The 20,779-nt window shown below is 44.1% G+C and overlaps 1 protein-coding gene across 1 annotated transcript in view; it reads left to right on the top strand.

Annotated features, from left to right (window-relative positions):
- The first annotated feature begins 216 nt into the window (after positions 1–216).
- The window catches only part of TACC1 (transforming acidic coiled-coil containing protein 1), a 116,509-nt gene continuing 95,946 nt past the window's right edge, over positions 217–20,779 (top strand). Inside the window, exon 1 of the mRNA XM_032329009.1 lies at positions 217–497. The gene's annotated coding sequence lies outside the window, so the exon portion shown is untranslated. The remainder of the gene's footprint in view (positions 498–20,779) is intronic.

The raw sequence follows: 20,779 nt of genomic DNA, 5'->3' as shown, positions 1-20,779 counted from the left end.
TGTAACAGGAGAAATTCTCTCACAAGGAGAGAGTGTTCCTGAGCCAAGTTTAGGCAGAGGAAAATTTTTCCAGCATGTCAGGAACGAAGCTGACGTTCCATTAAGAAAAAAAAAAATGTGCTAAGGGAAAGAGTAAGGGGGAAAGGGGTACCAGAATTCAGACGGAGCTTTAAATTCCAGGCGGGGCGACCAGGGAAGTCCTCCTCCTAAGGGAGATCGCGGCACATTTCTCCCTGGAGCTCCCAGCCCCAGTGGACATTTCCTGTTCTGCCTCTGGAAAGTCAAGCCAAAAATTACAAAACATCCTTTTCCCTCTGACCAAGTGCTTGGTTCGAAGACCATCCCCTTCCCACGGGGACCTCAGCGCCTGCCCTCCCCTTCCTTCCGCGGAACCCCTCCCTGAGCAGCGCCGGCTTCCCAAGGAGGGATGATGGCTCCGCGGTAGCAGGTGGTGCAAACGGCCTCGGGAAACGACCCTGAGGACCCCTCCGGGAGAGGTAGGCACGGGGGACTGGACATTCTGGCGATCGTTTGACATTTACTGAGCAAAAGGAGGCACTTGTCCTTTAAGCCTTGGGCTGAGGGCGTTCTCTTGCCCATGGCTGTGTGCCGTGGGTGGGTGGACGCTCAGGCATAAGGTCAGACATTTCTTTTCCCTCTGTTTCCAAACTGAACTTTAACTCGTGGGCTCCCGGAAGCCCACGTTTTGTTTGAGTTCTGGTATGGAAAGTGTTGTGGCAGAATTCTGACAGTTCCCTGAATTCTGGAGTGTTATTTTTTGTTTTTTCTTTTTGAGTCCCTGGAATGTCAAGGGACATTCAGCTCTGGGGAGACTGACGGAGAGGTGCGGGGAATGCCAGGACCGGACCAAATGTCCTGCTGGCTCCCGGGGCTCTGTCCTCCTCCCTCCCCACCTCCACCAGGGGCACACTCTGGAGTTGGCCCTCCGGATGTGGCACATGCCCCGGTGGCCCTGGAGCACCAGTGCTGTGCGATTCTGGGCAGAGCCCAGGTGCAGTTGGAGACCCAGGTGACAGTGGCAGAGGAAGCCCGTCTGGCCAGGAGGCTGCATGGGGCGCTGGATTTGTTAGGGATGCGCTGCCGGCAGTCGGTGGCTGGCAAGTTGGCCTTGGCACCGCACGTGCTGACATTGGACTGACACCGGGAACTCAGCATGGCTTCGTACAAGGAGTACTCAAAAATTTATGAAACAGTCATAAATGAGGCATTTCAAACGCCCTTAGCTTGAACTCCTGCTCCTTTTACTTATCTGTACCGCACGTAGAGATCCGTAGCCACACGTGTATCGCCTTGCACTGTTGTCTTCACAGGCCAGATCAGTGAGAGGGGCATTGAGCAAATAGTCATAACTTACTAGTGGGTGATCCCAAGACAGCAACGCACTCATGCTGGGCACTGGCTGTGTGCCAGGGTATCATTCTAAGGGCGGTAGGCGTCATTGTCATCATCGTTATTTATAGATGAGGATGTTGATGTTGGAGAAACAACCAGTCCATGGCAGAGATGGGACCGGCCCTGAGGTAGCCTCGGTCTCAAGTCCCCCCAGTCATAGTCTGAAACCAGGCAGAGCGAGTTTGAATCTTGGGTCCAGCAGTGCCTGGTAGAGTGGCTCTGGACAAGTTAAATGTCCTCGGCTTCCTCATCTGTAAAATGGGATAGTAATAACCCCACCTCATAGAAGTGTTGTGAGAGGTAAGTTGTTTTAGATTATTTTACTGAAGCTATTGAACAACGCAAACAAGCTCTTCCCCACGTCTCTAGTGTGTGGTATCAATGTAGAAAGATCTTGTGCAACTGGAAAGCCTCAAGGTTCTGTAGGAGCCAACAAGAGTGCCGTGCTAGGATTTGCACCTTCCACAAGGGACATAGGAATTTACATGCCAGCCTGTCCAGGACTGTAGCTGCCAGCTCACTGGACTCCAGGCTCCCTAAGGGGAAGGTTCATGTAGTAGATGTATTCGTTTCTCTTACAAAATGCTTCTCAAACCGTGGTCTGAGGACATCATTGCTGTTAGAAGCTACCCAGGGTCCTTTTGGGGGAGGAGTTCAACCAGGAGCGTGTGAGTGCTCCAGGAGCCTCCTCTTCCCACGTCCAGCAAAGCAGCTCTGCCTTTACTGACATATGCTGGGGTACCCAGTTGAAAGAAAGTTTTGAAAACCGTTTTCAAAACTACTAAGCTGGAGTAACGTGTCTGGGGTGAAAGTGACTGCTTCTGGAATGGCCTTGTTCACAGCGGGATTTCTACCTTCCCAGCTTAAGCACTCACTTGGCCCTCTCACTCCCTCCTACTTCACAATCATCTCCTGCCCCGGGACACCCAGTGGAGCCCGCCAGCCAGGTGTGGAGATGAACCCTTCCATCTCAGGCAGCCCCTCCTCACGTGCAGGGACCTCAAGGCGCAGAGCCCCCGAGAGCTTACGTTGCAACCTGGCTGCTCTCTGAGTCTTTTCTGAAGGTGCCCTTCTCGACCCTGCTCGCAGTTACGGACGGCATGATCAATAATTGTAATAGCTGTTATGGGTCTTCCTGAATGACAGCAGCTTACTGATTGAGCCAGGCACTGTGCCAAGCACATCACATGGATTAACTCGTGTAATCCCCCACAAAGGCCCTATAAGGCAGTTGGGCACACCCCCCACTCTGCTAATAGGGCACCTAAAGGTAGAGACACGAACTGGCTTGTTCAAGGGCACCCGGCCAGTTACTACTGACAGTGGGATTGGAGCCCCATCCCGAGTCTGAACCACGCTGCCTCGAATATTTTTGCAGCCCTGTTTGACAGAGGTAAGAGGGATATTTGTGGTAAGTGTGTTTTGTTCATAGTTTCGGCAAAGGATGCCCCAGAGAAAAGGCTGGAGGGAACAGAATGACAGGGTCAGGACAGAATGTTCCATGGAAGGAAGGGTACTTCTGTGAAAGAGTGGAGTCAGTTTTGTTCAAGAGATATCACCAATAAACTTCACTTCTTCTCTCAGAGGCGGTATGGTTAATTGGGAAAAAGCAGCTCTGTAGCCAGACTCCCTGGGTTCACATCCCAGTTCTACCACGTATTAGCTAAGTCATCATAGGCAAATTACCCAAGCAATGCTATCCCATGTAGAGGGACGATAGTAACAGTATCTATCTCACAGAGATATTATTACGATACAATGATTTAGTTCACAGAAAGCATTTAGAGCTGTGTCTGGCACATAGTGAACACTCAGCGAATTATGTTATTACGTGTAAAAGAGGTTCTTGGGTTAACCTTAGGTAGTTGGGCAGCCATCTGGAAATAAGTAACTGCTGTTCAAGACTATAAAAGGGACACTAACAATTTCAGCTGTAAGCTCGGGGGTAGAGGGCTGTTCCTGGACCCCAATGAGAAAGGACCAGGGTCCCTGAGAGATAGCTTCGGACCTCCAAGAAAGAGCTGAGATGTACTCCCAGAGATTAAAGAGGTAGAACTGAAACAACTAGTCTTTAGGGTCCCCTTGTCAAATTGGACCCTTTGATTAAAAGAGGTATAATCTATTTGTCTTTGAAGTTATGGAAATTAGTCCCACCTCTGACCTGTTATTCGTTCTTTCTTTCTTTCTTTTTTTTTAAAGATTTTATTTATTTACTTGACAGACAGAGATCACAAGTAGGCAGAGAGGCAGGCAGAGAGAGAGAAAGGGAAGCAGGCTCCCTGCTGGACAGAGAGAGCTCGATGCGGGGCTCAATCCCAGGTCCCTGGGATCAGGACCTGAGCCGAAGGCAGAGGCTTTAACCCACTGAGCCACCCAGGCACCCCAAGACCTGTTGTTATTTCAAAAACAAATTTGCTTGTTTTTTCAGTAAGTAAATGCCATTGGCCAAACCACTTGTATTTTTGGAAGGATGACTTTAGGATTTCAAGCTGAGATACAAAATTTAAGAGCTAAATATAGCAGATTAAAAAAACCAGTAGGGAGATCATGAATTACAAAAGAATTTTGTGGCTTTTTCAAAGAACAAATCTGTGAGCCTGGCTTAAGCCTCTATTAAATTTGCAATGATTTTGAAAGTTGTGCACATCAGTTTGCCAGCCTTTACTGGAAGTAAAAGCAGGAAAGAAATAAATTAATAATTGACATTTACTGAGCACTTACTAGGAGCCAGGCCTTATTGCTAAGTGCTTCATCTGCATTTTCTCATTTGTTTAATCCTCAAAACTGCATATCGAGTGAGGACTCCTATTATCTCCCATTTACAAATGAGGAATGCAAGGTCTAGAGGAGGAGAAATATACACAAACACACATGGCTGGTAAGCACTAAGGTCGGCACTAATTCAAGGCTTGTTGGCCTGTGAGTGCTTTAAGCTTACAGTTTGGTTCTAGAAGATCTCCCTGACTTAGTCCATTTCTGTCTGTTTGAAACATGCCATGTTTGGAAGAGGATGGAGGGGGTGGAAGCCCCACAACATGAGGTCTGAGAGCAGCACTCAGGTGCTCTGGAGAACAGCGGGCCGAATATACAAAGGGCACTGATACTGGGGCGGGGAGTGGGGGGAGCGCCGTGGTGGGCCTGGATCTAAGCAAGCATTCCATCAGGCAGGGCCCGGTGTGGGGAAACCCGGAGTGGGTTGCCGTCTTAACCCCTCTCCATGCTCTCCCAGAGGCCCTGTGTCCAGGGATTCCTCCCTCCTCTTCTGCAAGGATCTCTGTCGCTTTCTGTCAAGAGAGAGAAAGTCCCAGCTGCGGCCTCCCACTGAGCCCTGCTCTGCACCTCATACCCTCAGTACCCTGTGTCTAAAATTAATCTTAGTTTGGGGACGTCTGGCTGGCTTAGTCGGTTAAGCGTCTGCCCTCCCCTCACGTTATGATCTCAGGGTCCTGGGATTGAGTTTGCAGTGGGCTCCTTGCTCAGCATGGAGTCTGCTTCTCCCTCTGCTTGTGCTCTCTTCTCTGACAAATAAATAAATAAAATCTTAAAAATAAAATAAAATATAGGGCTCCTGGGTGGCTCAGTGGGTTAAAGCCTCTGCCTTCGGCTCGGGTCACGATCTCAGGGTCCTGGGATTGAGCCCCACATGGGGCTCTCTGCTCAGCAGGAAGCCTGCTTTCCCCCCCCCCCTCTGCCTGCCTCTCTGCCTGCTTGTGATCTCTGTCTGTTAAATAAATAAATAAAATCTTTTAAAAAAGAAAATAAAAAATAAATAAAATAAATCCTAGTTCTTGTCCATCAGAACTCCCTTTGAGCAGTGCATGACTTTTAGCAAACCACCGGGAAGCGACGAATAAATGAACTGAAATGCAGGTTTGGCTCTAGTGGGAGACATAGATTTTGCAGCGGCAATGAATAGGGGAAGCATTTTGGAAGAGGAAGACCACCCCCAGGCATCCCCTAATTATATTCCACTGTTGTAATCTACCCCATCACTGGAAAGGCTTCTGAGGGTCTGAGGGCCACAGTGCAAGCTTTTCTTGTGTGCTTTTTTTTTTTTTAATTCCGTTAACCAACATATAGTACATCATTAGTTTCAGATATAGTGTTCAGTAATTCATCAGTTACATAGAACACCCAGTGCCCATCATATCACGTGGCCTCCTTTATGCCCATCACTCAATTACCCCATTGCCCCACCTACTTTCCCTCCAGCAGCCTTCAGTTTACTTCCTAGAGTTGAGAGTCTCTCATGGTTTGTCTCCCTCTCTGATGACTTCCCATTCACTTTTCCCTCCCTTCCCCTACGATCCTCTGTGCTGTTTCTTATCCCTTTTGTTCTTTTTTTTTTTTTTTTTAAAGATTTTATTCATCCATCAGAGAGAGAGAGGGGGAGAGAGTGAGCACAGGCAGACAGAATGGCAGGCAGAGGCAGAGGGAGAAGCAGGCTCCCTGCTGAGCAAGGAGCCCGATGTGGGACTCGATCCCAGGACGCCGGGATCACGACCTGAGCCGAAGGCAGCTGCTCAACCAGCTGAGCCACCCAGGCGTCCCTCCCTTTTGTTCTTGATAAAGAAGCTGTTTAACTGAATTCTCAGAAGACATTTTTAGCACCGACTCAACTGGGACAGCTCTACCGGGTGGTGTGAAGTGGGTGATACCCTCCCTCAGTGCCCAGGGCCCTCTCTCTGGGTCCTTTGGTCCTTCCTGGTGGCCTCGCTTGCACCCACCTTCTCAGTTTCTCACAGGCTCGCTCCTCTTCTTGCCTCATCTCCAGTAGGACCTTGGGGCCCTTAACTCACTGAGTAACCTTAAATCACACAGTTCCCCAGAGTGGGTGTGCATACTACGAGATCCCAACTGTTTTGCTGGGAACAAGATGACAACGGAATTTAGGAATCAGCAGTTTGGGGAGGGTTTTTAAGGATTTAGGGATAGAGGTCCTTGTCAGACCCCCGCCCCCACTCCTAAATGACACACTTATAAACCAGTGCTCATGTGGGGTTATGGAACGTCCAAATTAATGATGACGGGTGGGGGTGGGGGCAGGGAGGAAGTCTGTTGTGTATCCCAGGCCACCCAGGGCATAGGGAGAGGAGCGGAGGGGCGGGTACTTTACTCCAGCACTTTCAGGCCTGAAGGGCCCATGAAGATACTCTCTTCCCTCCATTTTGAAAAAGAGGTTGCAAAGAGACAGAAGCAGACAGGAGTCGTTGAAAAGGCAGGCATATTACAGAACAAAATGTCTCAAGGCGGCAGGGGAAGGCTTGGTGTATGTTCTTTGCTCAGTGTGGGGCTCTTCTGGACCCTTGGAACTTTCCATAGTTGGACTCTCTGGCTAATTATTACCATCTGTGTGGTTGCTGGCAGCCACCCCTCTGCTGGGCCTGCCAGTGAGTGGCCGGGCCAGCCCGAGGGCCGTACCAGCTGCTGCCAGCTGCTGAGGGCCCCTGGAGTTTTCTTGAGGAATGAGCAGACGCACCCACTGACCGTGTCCCGGCCATTGGGTGAGTGGTTTGCCTTTCTGCCTGCCTCCTCCCATGATGCCATTGGCTGTCCGGGGCCCACTCACGGTCCCTTTTCCAGCATGCCTGTGACATGTCCACATTTTAAGAGAGCACAGCCTGCTCCTTCCCTTGAAGCAGCCCGTGACCAGCATGTACTGCTCGTCCTTGCACAGATGCAGAGATGCGTCATGGAAAAGAGAGGCCTGCTTCTATTTTAGTAAGTAAACAGCTGTCAGGACTCTAGACACATGTCAGCCTCAGCCTGGTAAGGCATCTAGTCAGCTTCTAGAATCCCAAGCATCAGAGTTGAAAGGGATCTTAAAGACTTCCTAGTCTGAATCCTTCATTTTACAGATGAGGAGACAGAAGGCTCGTGAAGTACGGACTTGCCCACAGCCACGGAGCTAGGATGCTGGGGGGTCCCACAAAGCCTCTCTCTCTGATTCACAAAGCCAGTCTGTTATGTGGACAGCCATGAGAAGGAATTGATATTATGTGGGTGCCAGATAGTTCCACTTGCTCTTATAAATCCACTCTCCACTCTTCACTGTGTCCAGGAGGCTGACGTAAATGGCTTCCTTGCATTTAGGACCAGAGGCCACTGGCAGGAGATCAGAGCAAGGGAAGAGAGTGGTATGAGGAGCTTATTCCCCATGCTCCTCTGCTGTGGGCCGACTGTGTCCCCTGACTGCAGGCCACGGCTCCTGTCAGACGGCCCTCTCTCCCCCCACAGCTCTGTCCCCCTAACCATTGAGGTCTGGGGTGGTGCCGGCGTCTCCCCCACGGTCAACTCTGTGAGAGGACCCTCTCTTGAGGTCTCTCAAAGTATACTCAGTCCTTCGTATACAGTCCCTTCATTAAGCTCTCAAGCGGGGGAGGGTCCTGACTGATGCAGATGGGTGGCTTTGTTTGTTATGGACAGAAAAATCTATCTGAAAGGAAGGTGAAATCTAGGAAGATGGTGTGTAAGTTCCCTGTAGCTGCTATAGCAAATGACCTCACATTCAGTGGCTTCAAACAGCAGAAATGTATTCTTTCACCGGTCTGGAGACCAGAAGTCCAGAATTAGTGTCACTGGGCAGAAATCGAGATGTCAACAGGGCCACCACCGTCTTCCAAAGGCTGTAGGAGAGAATCTGCGCCTCGCCTTCTTCAGCTTCTGGTGGCTTCCACTGTTCCTAGATCATGGCCACATCACTTCAGTATTGGCCTCCATGGTCTCATTGCCTGTTCGTTCTTCTGTGTGTGAAGTCTTCCTCCCTTTGATAAGGACTCCTGTGATTGCATTTAGGGCCCACCCAGATAATCCAAGATAATCTGTCTGTTTAAATATCCTTAATTACCTTTGCCAATAAAAATAACATTTTTCTAATTAAGGTCGGTTACAGGTTCCAGGGTTGGGACCTGATATCTTTGGGATCATTGTTCAGCTTACTACAGAGAGAGACAGAGGTGCTGATGGATCCCTTCAAAACAATTTTGTTTAAAACGTTTTATTTTATGTTTATTTGAGAGAGAGAAAGAGAGTGAGTAAGAGTGAGAGAGAAAACAAGCAGGTGGAGGGGCAGAGGGACAACCAGACTCCGCACTGGACAGAGAGCCTGACCAGGGGCTCCATCCCAGGACCCTGGGATCATGACCTAAGCTGAAGTCAGATGCTTAACCAACTGAAACACCCAGGTGCCCCTAGTTTTGCATTTTACATTTAGGTCTGTGATCCATTTTGAGTTAATTTTGGGAAAGGTATAAGGTCCAGTTCTTCCAGCACCGTTTGTTAAAAGACTATCTTTGCTCCCTTGTCTTGCCTTTGCTCCTTTGACTGTATGTATATGGGTCTATTTGTAGGTGGGTCTATATATGTGCTCTCTGTTCTGTTCCATTAATTTGTCTATTCTTTCACCAATACTACACTGTCTTGAGTATTGCAGATTTATAGTCATTCTTGAAGTTGGGGAGTGTCAGTCCTACAGCTTTGTTCCTGTCCTTCAAAATCATATTGGCCATTCTGGGTCTTGCACATCTCCATTTAAACTTCAGAATCGATTTGTCGATATCCAGATGATTTCCATGGTGGTTCTGCTTATGAATCTCTGCTCTGGTAAGCAATGACTTTCTGTACTTACCTGTCTATGTCTCCAGTCTCGGGTGCAGTGGTTTGCCTGATGTCCTTCCCTCTCCTACAGATCCAAGAAGAGTTGTTGATTTTTCAGTCTGTTCAGCTTTTCACTTGCTGTTAGGACAGAGTAGTAACTTCCAAGCCCTTTACATGCAGTACCAGAAAACTCCAGAACAATTTTAATGGCATGCATTTATTGATACCCCTATGTCTTGATAAAAGCATTGGTCAATCATTGGGAGACAAATATTGCTGAAGATACCTTTCAGCAACCATTCCTATACCTATACCCTAATTCCCTTATCTTTGGGTCTGGCTGCTGGATATCACCGTGACATTTCTGTTCTGAAGCCGGGTGTGGCGTCCAGGCAAAACGTTGTGGGAAACAAAATATCAGCAGATGTGATGGGGACATGCAAGTTGTAGAAAGGCTTAGCCTAGGAGCATTTAGTACATGGAAGTTGTTTGACTCAAGGATTTAAAACCTAGAGCACAAAAACTGAAAGAAATTACCTACTTCCATCATAGATAAAGAAAATGCGACCCGGAGAGGGGAATTTCCCTACCCACAGCTGGCGAATGAGAGATCCGGGACTAAAACAGAGGTCATCGGACTCCGTCTTAGGGCTTCTCCGCTATGCTACCCTCTCCTCTCTTCTCACATCTTTTTACCAACTACCCATCTCTGGGCAATCTTTGACTATTCTTTGTAGGATTTCTGCCCTGAGTAGTTCCATTTGCTCCAAGTTGGTTGACAGCAGGAATGAACAAGACATCAAGTCTATTACAACCCAGAATAAGAAAACAATGCTGAGAATTGTGTCTGATTTCAGTGCTGCTCAGAGAGGCAGTCCACAACAAGATGAAGAGCTGGTCTCAGAATGGAAACCAACACACCGCTTCCTACATTGAGAAGGTCTTGCTGTGAAAAACAAACCAGCTGAACTGAACAGTGCCCTTAGTGATATGGTTGGTTTATAGTCTACTACAAGCTCCTTAGCTCATCACAGACAATGTGATAACCACTGGCGATGAGCACTGGCTAGAGGACAGCAGTAAAAGCATGGCTTCACTGCTGCTTAGGCACACCTGTTCCCCAAACAGGTCAATGATGATAGACAAAGACATCAGAGAAGGTAATAGTTCCTTTGTCCAGAATGCATTTCATCGTACAGTCCAGATCTAGGACCATTTTTAAGGGGAATAATGACATTCCAGAAGTCATCCAACAATGCCTGATTTATGGAGCATAAATTTTGTGTGAATAAAAGAGAAGCTATTTTTTTTTAAAGATTTTATTTATTTACTTGACAGAGATCATAAGCAGGCTGAGAGGCAGGTAGAGAGAGAGAGAGAGGCTGAAGCAGGCTCTCCACCAAGCAGAGAGCCCGATGCGGGGCTCGATCCCAGGACCCCGGGATCATGACCCGAGCTGAAGGCAGAGGCTTTAACCCACTGAACCACCCAGGCGCCCCAAGAGAAGCTACTTTTAAAGTGCTAACACAGTGCACAGCATAGTAAAGCACTATATAAATAAATAAATAATTTTATTACTACTGTATCATCATCTGGTACCAGGTGCCTATGTTAAGTGAGAAATGTGAAGAATCTAGAGGTTTCCAGCTTGAAGTAAAGAAAACTTGGAAGGAACACGAGTCCCTATGTTCAAAGAGCTTTCATGTCGAAGAAATAGACCCATTTGTTCATTTTTTTTCATTTGTTCATTCAACTGGTAGATCTTTTTGAGTGGTCACTGTATTTCCAGACTGTTTTCCAGGTACTTGAGAAGATTGTGTGGGCAAGAATAATGAGATTCTGGGCCTCGTGGGTGGGGATGGTTATAAGACCATACGTAAAAATAAAAATAATTTCAGAAGAAACCAAGACAAGGTAAGAGGATGGAGTGGGGATTGAGAGATAACTTTTCCAGACTGGGTAGTTAGAAGTCCCCTCACTGAGGTGGTGATGTTTGAGTTGGGTCCTGAAAGACAACAAAGGCAGCCACATGGAGATAGATCTAGGGTAGGAGGGATCTAGGAAGAGGATCAACAAACATCACTCAAGGTGGTAAGGACTCTTGGCAGGCAGACGTTAGCTAAATAGAAGAAAGTTAGTTTTAACAATATAAGGGAGAGTTTTTAAAAACAACCTTTTCATTTTACAACAGTTTTAGATTTACAGAAAAATTATGAAGATAGTATGGAGTGCTTTACTATAACCCACTTGCAGAATCCCCTGTAATTAACATTTAATATTTGTGTGGTACATATGTCACAATTAATGAACCAGTACTATTATTATTAAATAAAGTCCATACTTTATTTAATTTCTTTAGTTTTTACCTAATGTCCACTTTCTGTTCCAGGAACCCATCCATAGTGCCATATTTCATTTAGTAGTTATAATTCCTTTGGTTACTTTCAGTTTGACAGTTTCTCAGACTTTCCTTGTTTTTGACAACCCGGAAAGTTTTGAGGACTGTTATTCCCATATTTTATAAAATGTCTCAGGTGGAATTTGTTTTATGTTGTTCTCATTATTACACTGTGGTTGTGGATTCTTAGGTGGAAGACCACAGAAATAAAGTACTGTTTCCTTGCATCAAATCAAGGATACCTACTGTCTGGGACACCTGGGTGGCTCAGTTGGTTAAGCGTCTTCCTTCAGCTCAGGTCATGATCCCAGAGTCCTGGGGTTGAGTCCACCATCAGCTCCTTCCTCAGCGGGAAGCCTGCTCCTCCCTCTGCTTGCTGCTCCTCCTGCTCATGCACTCATGCTCTCTCTCTCTCTCTCTCTCTGACAACTAAATAAATAAAATCTTAAAAAAAAAAATACATACTGTCAATGTGATTTACCACTACTGGTGTTTACCTTGATCACATGGTTGAAGCAGTCTTTGTCAGATTTTTCCACTAGAAAGTGACTCTTGAGGCACCTGGGTGGCTCAGTGGTTTAAAGCCTCTGCCTTCGGCTCGGGTCATGATCTCAGGGTCCTGGGATCGAGCCCCCATCAGGCTCTCTCCTCAGTGGGGAGCCTGCTTCCCTTTCTCTCTCTCTGCCTACTTGTGATCTCTCTCTGTCAAATAAATAAATAAAATCTTTAAAAAAAAAAAAAAAAGGAAAGTGACTCTTTTTTTTCCTATTTCCATGTGGCACTCTTTGGAAGGAAGTCACTATGTGCTGCCCATGCCTCAGGAGTGGAAGTTGAGAATTGCCTCATTGAGATTGGAGTACCTACATAAGTTATTAGAAATTTTTCTTTAGGGAACATTTGCTCTTCATTTATTTATTTGTTAAATCATTTACTTAGATTGTAGAAACTTATGCATAATTATTTCATACTTCAGGTTATAATCCAACACTAATTTGTTAATTTCATATCTCAGCTTGTTCCAGCTTTGGCCATCGGGAGCTCTTCCAGCTGGTTTCTTTGTCCCTATGTTATACCTCTATCAGTGTGGGTTTTGGTGGTGTGTTTGCTTCTTTCTTGAGCACTTCTTTACTTTCTGGCACTATAAGATGCTCATCTTGTATATTTCTTGCCCCAGTCCTAGAATCACCCATTTCTCCAAGTACAGGTAGTCCCGGTTCCTTTTATTGGAGAAAGGGATTGAAAATCAAGCTCTGTATGTTTGTATGTTTGTTACTACTATGTATGTTTGTTACTACTGACGGATTTTTGTTTTTACACCCTCTTGGCTGATAGAGCAAGATACATGTGACTATACTAACTTGGATATATACACATATTTATAAATATTTCTATGTGTAACCATCTGAATCTATATTGAAAAAAACATGGATTCATAGTGATATCTTTAACTCTAATCTATTACCACATGGCTCTTTCTAGACCTCCATTTGCTTACCTGTAACTTCCCACTTCAACCAAGAAACCTGGCTTCCACCATCTGCCATCAATTTACTTCATTGTTCAATTGCAATTTACATGTATAGTGTTATTAGAATTATGAATGTGTGCTTCTGTGGGAAACAACTTTATCAGCCAGAATACAGTGCTTCTGTGTATTTGATGGCTGTTAGACTTACGGACTCCACTTATTTCCAAAGTTACTTAGGTCAGCACCTTTCCTCCCTCAACACCTTCAAGTAAAGGTGTTTTGTATATTTGTAATACAATTGGATTGTTTTGTCAGTCTGCATTCCATCCTGGGATCTCCTGACCTCCTAAGTGATTTTTCTTTTATACATGAAGGTTCACTTTGATGCTGTAAAATTCTATGGGTCTTGACAAATGTGTAGTGTCATGTTTCTGCCATTACAGTATTGTAAAGAATAGCTTATGCCCAGGGTACCTGGCTGGCTCAGTCAGTAGAGCATGCAACTCTTAGTTTTGAGGTCATGAGTTCGAGCCCCATTAATGAGCCCCATTAATTAAGTTTACTTAATTTAAAAAAAAGAAGAAGAAGAAGAATAGCTCGTGCCCTAAAAAAAAACAAAAAACAAAACAAAACAAAAAACATGAAACCGTGTTTCATGTATTAAGGTTTATTGAGGTATAACACTCGGACAGGAGAGAAAGCAAGATTGGGCAGGAGAGCCTTCAGACTGCTGTTCTGACTAAGTCTCCGCCAAGCCACTGAGGAGCTCCAAAGCAAACATTGTCCACTAAGAGGAGTACCATTTTGGGCAGAAGTGGTCAGGTCTTTATACTATCGCTTTGCTCAGCCATTCTCTGGGACCCAGAGAAGACTGAAAAGCTGAGGCGGACCCTGAAGTCACTAACAGCTGGAGGTTATCAGCTAACCACGTTCCTTGAAGCTGGGTTGCTAAGTCCTTTCTTGGAAAGGGATCTGAGTGCTGCAATTCTTCGCCTGCCAAAAATATCTCTGAAAATTGCAAGCAGAGGTTGGCTGATCATTGGTCATGATTCTCAAGCAGAAGATTCCTGAATCAGGTGGGATTTGGAATCAGATGATCACTGGCCCCTTTCAGCTCTTGGGCCCTATGACTCCTTCCTTCAGCGTGCTTTGATGCACGCAATGTGGGTATTGTGTTTCTCCCATTCATTCTACCTTGCTCAAGCCTCTGTTTCCCTTCTTGCATTTCTTATGCTGTGTTCCATCCTAGAGGTAGGATTGGTGTCTTCCTCCTGGGGACTATTCATGGGGAAGAGCCACTAGTGCCACCCATACTTTTGGATTCCCAAATGCTCAAGAAAATGGTTATAGTATCAATGGCCATGTGGATCACAGAGTTGAATGCAGATAAAAAAAACTTTTGAGCCCAGGCAAGAAAGTTGAAAAATTCAAAGCTGAGACTACTCAAAGCAAATCCTGGTCTGATACCACCCCTCCCCAGAGCACAGAAAAAGGTAAACAAGAGCACTCCCTGCTGATCAGTGCACATACTACATCTGGCCAGGGGTCCTATTTTATATTCTTCCATCCTCACTCCCACGGGAGCCCTGGATTTTCACCCACAGGTTCAGAATCATTGCAGTGCAGATCTGGTCTTTCTCTGTAGGAAGGTGGAAGACTCAGAGACTGCTTGAGGAAAAGGTGGCTCTGAAGTTTGGTTCTACCTGCGTTTAAGCTTCTTTGTATTCTTTTGTGAAAAGCCTGTTTTATTCTTGTAACTTGGCAGCTCCGGCTGGCTCACAAATGTCCTAAGATAAATAATTAAGGTCCCGACATGCCCTCGAAGGACACTCTTAACTTCTAAGCCAAAGAACATTTTATATTTACTTTGTCTCGCTTTAGAGATTTCCTTGGAATGTTTGCTTCTGCTTTGCAGCATTTTTAGGCTCCATATATCCTGGTGGTTTGCCCAGTCAGAAAACAGTAGCAGTTTTTTTTTAATATTTATGCTGTTATTTTGGTACAATGAACCATCATATTGATTTTTAATTCCAAATTTAATGCACACAAGTTAAAGCACTTCCTTGAACCCAGACCCTCAAGACTCTTGCCAACTTTCTTTCCTTTTTTTTCTATCTGCTTTTTCATTTCTTGGTGCAATGACTAACGTTGGAGCCTGCTGGGTCAGAGAGTAGAAATACAGCATACTTACCCTACTCTCCAACCCTCAGCACTAGTCAGTGGGGTTGGAATCCATGTTTAAGTACCCAGAGGTTGGGGCACCTGGCTGCCTCAGTCGGTAAAGCATGTGATTCTTGATCTCAGGGTTGTGAGTTTGAGCCTCACGTTAGATGTAGAGATTACTTAAAAACAAATACCGAAAGGTTTCTCCAGGTCTCTACCCCTGAGTTAGCTGAGACCCAAAAAAAGTACCAAGAGTTAATGTTCTAAGACGCTCAAGGTTACTGGGTCCAGGATGTTTGAATTACGGGCAGGTTCTGTCTCTGAAGACAATGTCAGGGCACAAAAAAATATCCTGCTTTTAAAACAAAATCAATAGAAAGCACACAAAGGGCATAGTCCCAGAACCATTATGTAGGAATAGAAATGACAAGTAAATGAAATAAAAACAAAAGAAGGTGTTTTTTTAGTTTTTTTTTTTTTTAAGTGCTTTCATTGTTCTCCTGGAGAATACAGATTGAAACTGTGAACTTGGCAGCTGTTCCCTCAGTAGGAGGGCAGAATCACAGGTCTGAAGCACAAACTTTATTCTGGAAACTGCCCACTTATTATGGATGACAGTTGTATCACCTTGAATCAGGGAACAAAGACTGTGTGTGTGTGTGTGTGTGTGTGTGTGCATGCACGTCAGAAGTCAGCTTTGCTAGTGCAAAGTGTAAGAGAACTGTGATACACAAAATGGGAGAACTGTAGAGGAATTTCTGAGAATTAGCCTTAGGCAAAAGGCATTTGGCTGGAAACTTGCACTGAAAACCTACCTTGTAAATAAGCATGTGACTTTCACCTGACTTAATTTTCTTCAGTCCCAAGGGCTCCAGTCAGAGCAAATGTCCTGGTCTGGGTTGCTGGCATGTTCACTCTTCAGGGTAAACTGAGAATAAATTCAAAGACATCACCAAAGGTAATTTCTTTCTTTGACACTGAGTATAACTGGGATGGTTTTCGAAGTGAAACATTCATATTTTCTAATCAAAGTAATAGATATGTAATCTTTGTATTTGGATTAAGTGTGAATGAAGGAAGTAAGAAGCGAGGAAAGAACAAAGGACTGGGCAGGGTGGGGAAATCTGAGTCCTGGTTGCAGGTTTGGCACTGTCTCTGTAACCTTGGGCAAGTCTCAAATGTATCAGGGCCTCGGTTCTCTCATATTAATAAAAGAAGCTGAAACTAGATGACCTCTGAGATCCTTTCCAGCTCTGTTCTAGAAATCAGTCTTAGTTTTAACTTTTTTGTTGAGTTTAGGCCGTGCCGTAACAATGATATGAGGTGGAATTAGGGTCAACAGGGTCATTGTGAGGCTGGAGGAAGGTGTCAGGCAACTCATGCCTTCCGCAACATTGTTGCAAAGGTGGATTCAGAGTAAGATAGACATCAAGGTAGGTGTCTGTATGTTTTTGTTGAATGAATGAGTGAATGAATAAATGAATGCATAGATAAATGAATCTCTCAGGGCAGGATTGAGGAAGAGAATGGAAACATTTGGTTGGAGGAAGTTTATTTGGGATAAAGCACAGATTTGCATGGGTGGCAGTGATGGCTGGGGCAGGTTTTATGGACACATTCAGCAGAAGCTACACTTCAGCCCTACAAAGCATTAGGCTTAGGGGCTAATTTACACAAACTTTTTTTTTTTTTTAAGATTTTATTTATTTATTTGACAGAGATCACAAGTAGGCAGAGAAGCAGGCAGAGAGAGAGGAGGAAGCAGGCTCCCTGCTGAGCAGAGAGCCCTAGGATCATGACCTGAGCCAAAGGTAGAGGCTTTAATCCACTGAGTCACCCAGGCGCCCCCACAAACTCTTTTTTTAATTAAGATTTTATTGATTTATTTGAGAGAGAAGAAGAGATGGGGGAGGAGCAGAGGGAAATGGATAAGCAGACACCCCACTGAGCATTGAGCCATTCTCAGGGCTCCATCTCACAACCCTGAGATCATAACCTGAGCTGAAACCAAGAGTTGGATACTTAACCAACTGAGCCACCAAGATGCCCCTAATTTACACACACTCTTTATCTAGAAAGCAGGTGGAATGATTGCTGGTAGGGTCACTCAGCATTACCATTCTTCCAGTACAGATGGTTCGACTACAGGGTAGTAGGACTTTTTTTCCTCCATAATTTAATGACCAGAATATAATTAGGATATGCTTGGCAGAAATCTGAAATATTGGTGGTTAAGCAATATGTAAGTTTATTTTTTCTCTTGTATAAAAGGTCTGTAGGACAGACTTAGGGGCTCCGTGGTATCAGGAATTCAGGCTCTTTCAACATCAGGAAGTATGGCCACGTGAACCAAGCTATCCCATCTACATACATTCCAGCCAGCAGGGAAAAGAAAGAGCCAAAAAGGGCTCACCACCTATCTTAGTCTCTTTGGGCTGCTATAACAAAATAACAAAATATCATAGACTGAGTAGCTTGTACATTTATTTCTCACAGTTTTGGAGGCTGAAAGTCCAAGAGCAAGGTGTCGGCAAAAGGTGAGGCTCTCTTCCGGAGTCATTAGCCAGTGCTTTCTAGCTGTTGTCCTCAAATGGTGGAAGGGACAAGGAATCTCTCTGAGCCTCTTTTATAAGGGCACCAATCTCATTCATGAGGGCTCTACCCTCATGAGTTAAGCACCCCCCCCAAAGTTTCCATCTCCTAATATCATCACTGTTGGGGATTATTCAACCTATGAATTTGAGGGAGACACAAATGTTCAGCCCATAGTACCCCCCATTAATGATACTTCATGTAAGTTGAACTTGGCACTTTCATCTTTATCGAATTGACCCAAACTTAGTTACATGGCCATACCTATATGCAACAGAGACTGGGAAATGTAGTTATTATATTTTTTTAAAGATTTTATTTATTTATTTGACAGACAGAGATCACAAGTAGGCAGAGAGGCAGGCAGAGAGGAGGAAGCAGACTCCCTGCCGAGCAGAGAGCCCGATGGGGGGCTCAATCCCAGGACTCTGGGATCATGACCTGAGCAGAAGGCAGGGGCTTTAACCCACTGAGCCACCCAGGCGCCCCTGTAGTTATTATTCTTAATGGCTAAAAGTCAGGGTTGTTTTTTATTTGTTTGTTTTACTAAGAGAGAAGAGAAGAACACATATTAGGGGATATTAGTCTCTGTCACTTTAAGATATTACAGATTTAGTGCAATTATGCTTCCATTGCTCAATGCCCTTAAAATTGTCTTCAGGGCACATAGGAAATTATTTTCAGTATTCTAGATGAGTGTTCATCCTGTGGAGGTGGAATTGATTTTTGAAACTCGGTCACACAAGACTACTGTGATGAGTAAGGTGGGTGATAAAGCTGAGAATTACCATCCCATAAGAAAAATATATGGGCTTCTACCTCTGGATATTATGGACCATTCTGGGTATTATGACCATCCTTGCAGAAACTAACTCTAAAACCTGGATATCATATATAAGTGACTACCAGAAGGTACTGAAGAGGAAACGGAAATAGATTCTGGTGTGGCATGAGCTTGAGTAATTTTGGTTGATCTATCTTAAAGTTTGTTATTCTTTCATTTAACATACCATTTGGTAGTTAAGTCCATCTGTTAACTTTTTTTCAGAAATTTGCACTTTTCATCTCTAGAATTTGCCTGAAGAAGTACATTATTAACTTTAAATGGGCTATGATAAGTTAAGGATGTATTTTGTAATTTATAGGTCAACTGCTAAAATAAGAATGCAAACACTATAGCTAAAAGGCCATCAATAAAACAAAAATGGAAGAATTTATGAAATATTAAAGTAGTATTTTTAAAAAGTCAAGAAATGGGAAATGGAGAAGCAAAGAGAAAAGTAGGAAACAAAAATATAAAATCATAGAACCGGGGCACCTGGGTGACTCAGTCGGCTAAGTGCCTGCCTTTGGCTCAGGTCATGATCCCAGGGTCCTGGGATCAAGCCCTTAGTTCGGCTCTCTGCTCAGCAGGGAGCCTCTTTCTCTCTCTGCCTGCCACTCCCCTTGCTTGTGGTCTCTCTGTCAAATAAATAAATAAAATCTCTAAAATAAAATAAAGTAAAATGATAGATCCCAACCCAACTATATCAATAATTACACTGAATGTTAATAACCTAAACACTCCAATCAAAAGACTAAAATTGATGATTCTTCTTAAATGGATTGAAAATGCCAAATGTAACACCTCAGTGAAAAGGATATATAGATGACAAATAAACATATGAAAGATGTGCTACATCATATGTCATCAGGAGTCTACAAATTAAAAGAAAGAGATACCACTGCATGCCTATCAGAATGGCGAAAATTCAGAACACTGGTGACGCTAAATGCTGGTGAGGATGTGGAACAACAGGAGCTCTCATCCATTGCTGATAGGAGTGCAAAATGGTCCAGCCCCTTTGGAAGATAGTTTGGTAGTTCCTTACAAATAAATGATATGATCCAGCAAAAACATTCCTTGGTATTTACCCAGATTAGTTAAAAACTTTTTTTTTTAAAGATTTTATTTATTTATATGACAGATAGAGATCACAAGTAGGCTGAGAGGCAGGCAGAGAGAGAGAGGAGGAAGCAGGCTCCCTGCGGAGCAGAGAGCCTGATGTGGGGCTCGTTCCCAGGACCCTGGGATCATGACCGGAGCTGAAGGCAGAGGTTTAACCCACTAAAAAACTTTTATACAAACAAAAATCCTCACATGATGTTTATATCAACTGTATTCATAATTGCCAAAGATCCCCTGAGTAACCAAGATGTCCTTTAGTAGGGGAATGGATAAACTGTGGTACCTCCAGGCAAGGAATATTATTCAGGGCTGAAAAGAGTTATCAAGCCATCAAAAAGACATGGAGGAACCTTAAATGCATATTACTAAATAAGACAAGCCAGTCTGAAAGACTACATACTGTTCGACCCTATTATGATGTTCCAGAAAAGGCAAAACTACAAAAACAGTAAAAATATCTGATTGCCAGGGAAAGGGGTAGTAGGATGAATAGGCAGAACACAACAGGTTTTTAGAGGAGTGAAAGTATTCTGTATGATGCTACAATGGTGGATACATGTTATTATATGTTTGTTAAAACTCATGGAATGTACAATACCAAGTGTGAATCCTACTGTAAACTATGGGCTTTGGATGACGATGATGTCAGTGTTGGTTGTAACATATGTAGCACTCTGGTGTGGGATATTGATATTGGGGACGGTGTGTGTGTTTGGGGGCAAGGGGGTACAAGGGAACTCTCTACACTTCCTGCTCAGTTTAACTATGGACCTAAAATTGCTTTAAAAAATAAAATCTATTTAAAAAAACAAATAGACATACTTTAAATATAAAGACTGAGACAGATTAAAAAAAATAGATGGCTAGAAAATGATTTATCATGTCAATAGTAAGTATGAGAAGGCTGGAGTGGCTATATTAGTATCAAACAAAAGAGATTTCTAAACAAAATGTATTACCAAAGATAAAGAAGGGCACTTCAGAATAATGAAAGTTTTAGTTAGTCAAGGTGACATAAAAATCACAAATTTGTCTGTGCTCAATAACAGCTTCAAAATATATGAAGCAAAAATTGACAGAATTAAAGGAAGAAATATGTAATCATAGCTGGAAAATGTAATGTCTCCCAGAAATTGATAGAGTAAACAAACAAAAATCAGCAAAGACAGAAAATACTATCAACCACATTGACTTAGTTGAC

Source organism: Mustela erminea, chromosome 21 (assembly GCF_009829155.1).
Source record: "Mustela erminea isolate mMusErm1 chromosome 21, mMusErm1.Pri, whole genome shotgun sequence".
In the NCBI taxonomy this organism is placed as follows: domain Eukaryota; kingdom Metazoa; phylum Chordata; class Mammalia; order Carnivora; family Mustelidae; genus Mustela; species Mustela erminea.
The sequence above is the reverse complement of the archived record's forward strand: the minus strand, read 5'-3'. Positions and strand labels throughout refer to the sequence as shown.